At 38.2% G+C, this 8218-nt stretch overlaps 1 long non-coding RNA gene across 1 annotated transcript; it reads right to left on the bottom strand.

Annotated features, from left to right (window-relative positions):
• Positions 1 to 4579: 4579 nt before the first annotated feature.
• LOC126994091 (uncharacterized) lies at positions 4580 to 5437 on the bottom strand. Its single transcript, XR_007748795.1, has 3 exons — positions 5350 to 5437; positions 4981 to 5098; positions 4580 to 4737 (listed from the first exon to the last, which is right to left on the bottom strand). It is a non-coding gene; the product is annotated as an uncharacterized LOC126994091 (long non-coding RNA).
• Between the last annotated feature and the right edge of the window lie 2781 nt (positions 5438 to 8218).

Genomic DNA, 8218 nt, shown 5'->3' on the forward strand with positions numbered 1-8218 from the left:
AACTACGTTAGATTACCTCATCAGCCATGGTATAAGTTTGCGCAAGGACAGACAAACAGGTACCAATCATGTACTAGAATATGGGGCTTGCGTTAAAATATATCCTACGCACGTTAATTTCACCTCTTATATGTAACTTGCACGTCTACTTAAGCCTTGGACACTCCAGACTAAGTTAGAATGGTGAATAATGACATGGAAAGTGTAAAAATTGTGATACACGGCGTGCATTGTTAACCCACGCTGTCCCTCGCCACTACATTTTTCATCACATTTCACCTTCAACACAATTTACAGGGATGATCTGCCGCTCTACCTAATCCCTGAGCACTTAATGTCATGTGTGTAGGTGTAACAAAGGTGAGGGAAAGGTGTAAATGACGTAAAAAAGATAAAAACTCACCACATTATCCGTGGCGGGTAAGCACATGCAGCAAGGCGGCGGAGGAACGTGCGGGAGAGTTGCCGCTGATCGAACACTTTACAAACTATTAATGTTTATTTCGTCATATTTATATATATTACTGTTATTCTTAGTGTTTATCACGTTTTAAATTACACTGATTTGTTTTCCGGAATTGTATTTAACGTGGAAAGTATTAACATTCAAAGCACAAAAAGTGCATTAAACTGTTTTAGGTGGATGGCCTTCGCAACGTGGATACTACGTGGCTCTTACGTGAAAAAAAAAAATTCACCTTATTTCATTACAGTATATTTAGTTAGGTCATACATCACGGGAAAACAAAATATTAACATTGAAAACACAAGACATGCCTTAAACTTTGTTAGGTGGATGGAATTCGCGACGTGGATACTACGTGGCCCTTACGTGAAATAAAAAATTCACCTTATTTTCACCATTACGTCACGTGAAAATTACGTAGTGTGTTTGCTGGGGAGGAAGACGGTGAAAGTGGCACATTTTCCATAGAATGAAACACTAATCACTAGGAGGGACTGCTGAAGACTAGTCATTGTCACTATGAGTAGGACTCAGGACAGCCATTAACATTGTCACAAACAGTTCATGGGTCGATGGCAACGATGGACTAATGGCAAGCCTCCAGTTTCCCAGGCCACCGCAAGATGATCCAATGTGGGGATATAAGCAGCTGCACATTCAGTCGCTTCTACCTGCTCATTGACACGGAGGGTTGGTCAGATCCACTTCTCCGCCTCCCCAGCCATACAGAAGGCCACTTGACTATTGCCAGCGCACACCAGCCGTACCTGTGCCAGGCTCTACCATAGTCCTGTCCCCCACCGCAGAGGCAAATGTAACAACAACAACAACTTGTACCTGCTCATTCTGAGGACGACTGCAAGTCAAAATATAAAGAACAAATTACTCCCTGCCCAATCTTGGGTTTCCCTGCACCATCATACAACTAACTTGTCACACACTGTCACTACAATGACTGTTGTGAGTCCTGTGAGGAGCAACTTCATATCTAGGATCTATGACATTTCTATGGAAAGAAAGAGGGAAAAAATTATTCACTAATTCAAACAAATTGAATACAAAATACACATGGGTAATATCACGCAATTACATACTAGATAATACTGCATTAAGTCACTGAGCCACAGAAGTGGTCCTCGTTATAGCATCATTTAGGCATACTTGTGGGGACAGTGGACCTATTATTAGTCCCAACCACATATGGGGTCGTCAAAATTCCATCATTAATGATTTCATAATTAACCTTAGGTGGCCTACCTATTTGCATCCAGGCCTTACTGGGGCATGCCTATCATATAGTAGTAAAGAAATGGCCTATATTTATGTCTTATGTATTGTTATGTCACTATTTTGCTGAGTAATATAAGACATGAAAATTAGGCATTCCTTACTATTTAATGAGGTGAATATTGTTACACATAACTTAATACTCATGAAAAGGATAAAATGGCTGGCACAGCGTGCTAACCAACCTTCAAACAATGACGGCTGCAGTTGAGACTGCCTAGAAGTTTTACTTTTGTGTCACTGATCTCACATTCTTACAAAACCTTCCATCCATCCATCCATAGCCTGACATCTGTTCCCAAATTGGAGCTCCCCACGCCATGGCCCAGAGTAGCAGACAACCACACGAACTGTGTGGGCGACCACTTCCCATTCTGGGCCATGACACCATAAGGGGGGGTAGTCATGGTACGGTGCTCAGCATTATCATTGAGCCTGTGCCACAAGTGGGACTATAAACGTTAGAGGAGAATGGGCAGGTCCCAGCTAGCGCCACCTTCAACAGCAGAGATGTAGAACAAGAGAAAGACTTGTCTGACTCAAAGCATATGGAAATTTGTTATATGCCGATGTGCTCTACAGTATATTGCAGGTCAAATTACTGCCATAGACTATACATAGAAAATTACCAAAATAAGTTTCAAATCCCTACCTTATATATACAATTCATCAGTCTGAATCCACGCTGGTCACACTGCTATCCTTGGAGTCTGTGCGGAGGGCTTGCTGCGGTCCTGTGAGCAAAGAAAGATTATTCACTATTCAAAATATCTCAAATACAATAATTCTGTGTCTTTAATAATTGTGAGATTTCGTCAACTCTGATGTCTTTAAGGAATAAAAATTAATAAACATCACAATCAGAAATGCAAACAATGATAACAATGAAATTAATGACATTATATATATATATATATATATATATATATATATATATATATATATATATATATATATATATATATATATATATATATATATATATATATATAGAGAAAATATAAACAATTTAAATTGAGCCCTTACCTTGAATCGATATCCACCTTGTTTACTAGGTGCATGTTTCAACAATTTACCCACCACTTCATCAAATTCTATTTGACTTATTCTTGGGTCAATTTTGCGACTCGTTCCTTTAACAATTAGAAACAAGCATGCCATGAAATTAATATGCATCAGCAATTATTTATGCGAAGTTTAAAATGCAGAACTTATACATGATAGTTTTGGTTGTGTAATTCTTTTCAGTTCAAAATTAATTATAACAACAAGCAGTTTAGTTTATAAAATGAATGGAACTGAAGTGTCTGTACCAATTCAATCTATTAATCCATATATAACAGTATTACATTCATGTATTAAAAAAATGTCATGGAAACATTGTAAGATTTGAAAACTGAAACATGTCTTGAGACACATTTTAGGACATGTATAATCCAATGGTGACGAAAACAAGGGCTTGCATGGACATGAAGTATATTCTTGACTAGTTTCAGCTACTGTCTTCATTATTCCTCTGAAGAAGGCAGTAGCCGAAACTAGTCAGGAATAAACTACTGACTTCAAGCACTTGTTTCCGTTACCAACAGATTCAACTGAAACATGGTTAAGGTTTGTCAGAGTGAAAAAATTCAATTTTAGGTATACACTAAGAGTGTTAGAAAGCAAACATACTTAGCAGAATTCTGTAGAGGCGTAGTTCACAAAAGCCTGTTTTGTCCATGTCCCTTCATGTTGTATGTCGACCATACAGCAGGGTGGCGATCTTGAACATGACTCTACGTAAATATTCTGCCAGGAGCCACCACTCAGAGACATGAAGACAGTAATCTGAAAATAAAGGTTTTTATTAAAGAAGGCTAGCCTTTTTCATAATAGTGAATCAACATATACTGTATTTAAATATGATATTTGAGTACATCAATCTTCTTCTATGACTGATAAAAAAAATATAGGCGTGATAATGCTATAAAATTACCAGTTTCTTTCTAAGCTTCTGATCTTCATCCAGTTTAGCATTGAATTCCAGCAGCTGATGGTTTGTCTCCATCGGTGTGGGGACGACATCTTCAACTACCAGTGGCTCCTCTTCTTCCCGTTGTTTAACATGTCCATAATTTTTTGTTGGTTTCGCAGCACAATGTCCAACTTCTCTCTGATCTCTGTTTTAAAGTCTGAAAAATTGCACAGAGTCACATACTTCCACATAAATAGTTATAGATTATTTATCTTTTTAAATATGTTTGAATTAAAAAAGTAAATCATACTATCCCACATAATCTATAAAAGAAAATACGGTAGGTTATTCTGATTTGTGAAGTGTCAATATGTACACATTTTGCCTTCTACAATAAGCTATTATCAAAATGTAGACATACCATCATCAGTGAATGCACTAGATGCAATAGATGTTGACTCATTAGCAGCTTCAAGCAAACTTGCACTTTGGCTGCAGGGCTGTGAAACAGATGGTTGGGTGTTTGTTGGGGTTGGTGTCCTCTGATTGCTATTACTTGATGGACTGGTAGACTGCATAACATTCAGGGACTCATCCGTGTTGGTGCTTTTTCTAAATTTTGTTGGTTGGGCAGGGAGCATAGGGTCTTTAGTTGTATAACTTGCTGATATTTGGAGACCATCATCACTTTCTTCTGAAAGAAATGCAATTAAAATTTATTAAACATTCTACTGTATTATCTACAACACAAGCAAAATCATCCTACAGAGAGTAACATATAAATAAAATATTTTAAAGAGGCATTAAAAAGAATTAATGAGGGCATCTAGCCTAATGGGCATGAATGCTGCAGTGCATATTTCTTGTATCAGCCAACAGGATAACAGCCAATATTTTTACGTACCAGTGTCTGTTGTTGCTTCATATCGCTTGGGCACTTTCCTCCTCCTCTCCATTTCGTCCTCAGTGGCCACATTGTCAGTGTCCTCGGCCTTTCGTGCGTGACGCTGTGCTTTATCAAAATCATCTGTGGGAAAAAAAATACATAGCACATCTAGAAATTTAAGATACATTAGAAATTTAACTTTTATTCATGAAAATAAACTGAATAGAATCAATTAATTATCATAAGAGGTCATATGGATGTTTTTTGTGTGGTTTTTACTTTTGCTGTCATATTCTGTATGACTACAAAAATCAAAACATTCAATAGCTGTCAGGATCATATAGCTCAAAATGTAAACATTTTACATGATAAAATCATTCTCACCAGTATATGAAACAACCATGACTTTGTGTCTTGTCCACATATCCTTATCTGGCATTTCCTTTCTCTTTGCTCTCTTGAGAGCACTTACACTATCTTTTGGCCAGTAGCAAAAGAGAGCCTAGAAACATACATAAAAATCCATACATGATACAAAAAGTAAATGTATTCCATAAACATATATATATGCATAATTAATCAAATGGTATAAAATGTTAAAAATTAATGAATGACACTTTTAGGATATTGTTAAAGGATACTGTTCAACAAAGTTGCTGGTAAAACCACAAAAAAGTAATTACAGTACTGATAAACAAAAAAATCAATTGTTCAGTGTACTACTGAAGCCAGTACATTCTTGATAATACTTACATCCTCCCGGCTTTCAATCCAGGTCTTGTAGGCAATTCCCACACAGCCTTCTCCTTCAAACAACACCACTGCATACGCACAAGCACTCATCTGAAATGATGTATAATACAGAAATGAATAAATAAATAAATCCTTGTCGACCCCTTGGCTATCACAATAAACCCCCAGATGTCAATACTGACCCCTTTGGGAACCCTTGTCCTAGGGTCATACTCTGATAGAGGTTGAGTTTCTTATATGTATTTGCATAGATAGTCAAATTTCATTAATTGGAATGACGCTATGTGCTTCACAAGAAAGGCAAAGAAATAATGTATATTATAATTTACGGTTTTAAACAAAAATGGGTCTACATTATAAGTTATTAATTACATATCACCCATGTATAGCATCCATGACACAGCAAAATACATTTACCAGAGCAGAAATTCTTGCCACGGCATATATGTCCAGCATTGTCATTGTCATGGGCATGTGCCACAAGTATGCGAGTATATGCCACGGCCACCTCCTTCTTGTGTCTTGGTCCAGGATTGTGGAGTCGCCCTCATAGTTCGGGGGGTGGTCGTCTGCTATTCTCAGCCATGAGGAGCTTCCATGTGGGAGTGGGCGTCGGGATATGGATGGATGGATGGAAATAGCTGCCTCTCACCTTAATAACCAATTATGCACAGTTTTGTTGGGATCCCCTTGGCTGATCCCTACATCAAGTGATTGTTTAGGGCTATTCGCATTTGTTTGAGCTTGATTCTAGTGAACAAAGCACTCAATCTGTCACAAGCAGGCCTGTCTCCGATAAGTCAGAAGTAAAGTGAAGTAAAACCCCATCCACCACCCCTCAAAAACCAAACTTAGAAACCATGGAGAACTGCCAGGAATACCAGTTTCCCATCGCTCCTTTCTATCATTATAGCCTGAGAGTTCAATTGGCTCTCTGGTAATTCTTGTATTTGGTAGTCTTGTTGCCGGACAGTCATAGCTCCTATCAGCATAGAGTCACAAGGATGTTGGAACAAGGATTGTGCATGACCATAGACACGGCATATATACATCTGGTCCCCAGTGTTGTTTGTCTGGTGGCTGACACTTCTGACTTCGCAACATGACTGGTCATTAATGACAAAATAATTATTTGGCCTTTTGCAAGAAATCACTTTGCTGGTAAGGTCATTGATGACTGGATGGGACTCTCTATACCTCTTAAAAATCTGGACCAGCGGTTTCTTTGGGGATCGCACCATTTTTAAAATTTTCTGCATATAGTTTTCAAAGGGAAATGCTGAACATGTGTCAAGGCATCCATATTCAACTGCATCATCAGTCAGGTGGAGAAGACTGTGCACATTGTACACCTGAAATTCTCTGCCATATAGATCCTGGCTCTTTTGTACAAAGTATTTAAGCAGTGCCCTGGCATAGTCACTGTGTTGGCTGGTCAAGTCTTCAGACACAAGAATGCACATGGCTACGCTTAGAACAAGAAAATGATTGTACAAATTTTCTGGAATGATGCCCTGCAAAACAATTTTTCCTGTATACAGGAGGAACTGGCGGTATTCTGTAGCCTTCCACCGATCAATTTCATCTAGTCCTCGTGGCTTTCGAGCAAATATCTTGGGGATAAATCGCTGCATGCTTCTAAGTCGATCACTAATTTCTTTCATGTGGCGCGCTGATAACCTAGTTTCTTTTCTTCCCCTCATCCAAGCCAGCAACATACGCTTCTGTACCCCTAAGCACACCTGGTGCATGTAATCAGCTGGAAATCCTGTGACCATGTCGAGAGGTGTGTCACAAAATGGTGTTATCCCATTATGATGTTCAGGATTTTGCTGGTTGCGGAATGAGGTGTCTCCCAGGCAGCACACGTGCAGAATTTCACATCTTTTAGATGTGGATATCTGGTGAAAACTCGTGAACACGTGAATTCACCAGAAATCCACGTCTTTACCACGTGAGTATTTAGCCGACAAATTCACGTGAATGAATGCACGTGTAATTCTTAAGAAATGACGTGTCTACAGCCGTGCATAAAACTGGGGTAAGAAATTCTCGTGGAATTCACGAGTTAATTATGAAAAGCTATACTAGTACACCACACATTATATTTCAATTCAATTAACTTGAGAACTACGACGCGTCCCTTCATAAAAAGGTACCTATTCTAATGTAGTTTGATGTATAAGAATAGATATTGCAAAAAAAAAAAGTCGTGCAAGATCTCTCTCTCTCTCTCTCTCTCTCTCTCTCTCTCTCTCTCTCTCTCTCTCTCTCTCTCTCTCTCTCTCTCTATATATATATATATATATTTTTTTTTTTTTTCAGAAAAAAAATTCTCCTTCCTCCGCAGACATATATGTTGATGAAAAGAAATGACAAGGTGAAATTTGGTAAATTTTGTAATTTTCAATTTTTGCCAGATCTACGTCATTATTTTTATTTTTTTATCAGGTACATATAACGTACGTACACATGCCCTATATGTCTCTTCTCTGGCATTAATTATCTAGTCAACAGTGATACTGAATATTAAAAATAAATACCGCCTGGCGAAATATGGTTATTAATGGTGACGAAAATTTGAATCTGAAATGTCCGGTCGATAGTTGTAAAATTACGGCTGCAGCACGTATATGTTAGCTGAACTTGCAGGTTGGAAAGTGTTATTTTATCAGAATGAATATTTGCGGTGAGAAGGTCTAGATGAGAAATTTTAGTCTTCATTATATATACATATCGGCTCGAGTGTGGATTTCTACGTGTTGCTGTGCTGTCAGACGCTGCAGCTGAGGGTGGGCCCCAGAGAGCGCGCCAAAACTCCAGTACAGCGTAAACAAGGTATGTAGACCAGGCCTTTTAGAGTTGATAT

This window comes from Eriocheir sinensis, unplaced genomic scaffold (genome assembly GCF_024679095.1).
Source record: "Eriocheir sinensis breed Jianghai 21 unplaced genomic scaffold, ASM2467909v1 Scaffold72, whole genome shotgun sequence".
NCBI lineage: Eukaryota > Metazoa > Arthropoda > Malacostraca > Decapoda > Varunidae > Eriocheir > Eriocheir sinensis.